The sequence below is a fragment of the Nicotiana tabacum genome, chromosome 18, assembly GCF_000715075.1.
Source record: "Nicotiana tabacum cultivar K326 chromosome 18, ASM71507v2, whole genome shotgun sequence".
Taxonomy (NCBI): Eukaryota; Viridiplantae; Streptophyta; class Magnoliopsida; order Solanales; family Solanaceae; genus Nicotiana; species Nicotiana tabacum.
In genome coordinates, this window is record NC_134097.1 from 34121177 (window position 1) to 34123680 (window position 2504).

The 2504-nt window shown below is 31.5% G+C and overlaps 1 long non-coding RNA gene across 1 annotated transcript; it reads left to right on the forward strand.

Moving 5' to 3' along the window:
* Window positions 1-251: 251 nt before the first annotated feature.
* LOC142172384 (uncharacterized) lies at window positions 252-2107 on the forward strand. The gene is made up of 3 exons (XR_012701725.1): window positions 252-362; window positions 867-996; window positions 1693-2107. It is a non-coding gene; the product is annotated as an uncharacterized LOC142172384 (long non-coding RNA).
* Window positions 2108-2504: the final 397 nt, after the last annotated feature.

Consider the following 2504-nt stretch of genomic DNA (forward strand, 5'->3'; position numbering starts at 1 on the left):
TTGTTAGTAAATATGGTATATAATTATGTTTTGGGTTTCCAACCTTTTGTATTTATCTAAGAATATTTAGTAGTTGGGGAACCATTTTATTTCATATTTGTCCATAAACTCCCTATTCTTCTACTCTTCATAAACAAAGAAGAATAACTATCTACCTCTCTCTCTCTTTCTATCTCTATCTTTCTATCTCTATCTCTCTCTCTCCTCCGTAAGAACAAGAAACTGAAGTTTCATCAAACTCTCTCTCTCTCTCCTCCGTAAGAACAAGAAGCTGAAGTTTCATAAAAAGAAACAAAACTATGGATTTCTACTAAATCAACGCACAAAATTCGTTTTTGGTGAAGATCAAGTTGTTCCTCTTGGTAAGTTTCTAAACTCGTTTTTATACTAGACACCTACTAGTATTTTCTACATATCTTTTTGTACAGAGCTCTGATTTAAGTGATCCAGGACTTTCTGGAAAGGTATTTCATAAATCTATAATTTTTATGAAGGAATCAAAATCTAGTTTTATCGGTATATTCCTAAAAATGGGTCAAAAAGTACAGGACAGGTGCTGCCCAGATTTTCAGTTCTTGAAATACTCCATGTACTGCTGTTAGTAATTTTAGCATAACTTTTTTTTCAAAATTGATATGGTGGTGATTCAAGATGTTCTAAAACGGTAAGACATAGATATACAACTTTTGTGAAGACTATAAAGTCTAGTTTGTCCGTATAGATCTTCAAAACGGAGTCACAACTCGGAACAGTGATACTGTCCAGAATTTCTGTTTCGAACGTTTTTGGGTAATTTTCACTAATATCATGTTTAGTTGACTTGTTAAATCACTGAACTTATTTAGATATTTGATTATGTATTTAAGGTATATAAACCCTTGAAAAAAAATCAAAGGGGAAGTGTTTGAGGAAGTGGACAGATTTGGTTTGTTTACGGCGTAGACGATTCGAACGTCCCCAAGTTGTGATTGAACTGTTTTGTGGTAAAACACCAAGGTTTGTGTATAAACTTGTACTCTTTTTGCTTGCTGGAAATATGTTGAAATAACCTGATATTTTATTTTTCTTGTCTTCGAATTATATTATTATATTCGAATTATATCAAGTCTTGTAAGAAATTTGCTAAATCGCCCATTCCTACGGATTGTTTGATCATTTTGCATTCTTATTGGGACTTTGTCCTTCTTGTGGCAGTGACTTGGTCACTCACTTGGCATGCCTCTTGATTCGGATCTTTTGCCATCTTGACTTTGGATTTGTAGTTCGTCTTGAATTATGGAACTTGTCCGTGTTAAGTACGAACTAGGAAGCTATTTTTAATATGGTTCTTGATTCTCTTGTCTATTGGGTTTTGACCCTACTTGATTTGGGGCTTCGGTCCATCTTGATATCTGATTATGCTTAGTGTGATGGCATGACGTACATATTGGGCGAAAAATAGATATTTGGTATACTTTCTTAAATTGATAGTATACACTTTCTAGACTCTTGAACATTGTTATTGATATTGATATTTGGAAACACTTCAAAGTTTGATATTGGTATGTTTGATATATTTGTTCACTTGTTTTAAATTATGTTAAATTGAGCTAACTATGACTGAAAAGGGGAATTGGAGAATTTAATGACTCCAAGCCTAAAGTTTATACACCACTAAGCTTTATGCTTAGCGATAGTTGTTTTCTATCGTAGGAAATGTTCGGGATGAAATCTGAAGATGGCCAAGGTGAAGTAGTCTCTTTGAGAGAATTTATGGAGATCACATTTGCATATGCACCTTGGTTTGCATAGTTTTGGGATGTGTACATGATATACATGATATATATATATATATATATATATATATATATATATATGTCACACTTATGTTATTTGGAGGCTTGTTGGATTTTAAAGACCAAAATCTTGTAGCTTGAATTTGTAACCTATTTTATTGTATTAGGGTGTTTTAATAACTCAAGTCTTGTAATATGCTGAATTTACACTTTCTCTTGTAAATATGTAGAAAAGGAGAAAACTAGTTTCCTTTGTTTTTTATATATACCCGATAGTTTGAAATTTATGTACAATATAAACTTGCGGTGATTTTGAATGATTGTATAAATCAGTTAGGAAGTTGCTTTAATCTGTTAATGTTTTGACATTGTATTTCATTTAAAATAAAATTATGGTGTATTTTAAAATAAATATATATATTTCACTTTCAACCTTTTCGCATGGGCCTACTTCCGCTACTAAAATTATTCTAAATATTTTTATTAATATCTCTTTTAATATTTTGTAAGTAGGAAATTAGATTTGTTTTCCTAAGTAGTACCCTCCCAAAGGGGTTGCTACAAGTTTTGGTATCAGAGCCATGGTTTGTGATTCTAGGATTTGTTTTGTTGTAATAGTACCTAGTATTTGTTGTTATTTCCTTTCTGTAAAATGACTTGGAGTTTATAAATTTTTGCATACTTGTTTAATTTAGTTTATCGTATTTTGTGTGCATATGCATCATGTAC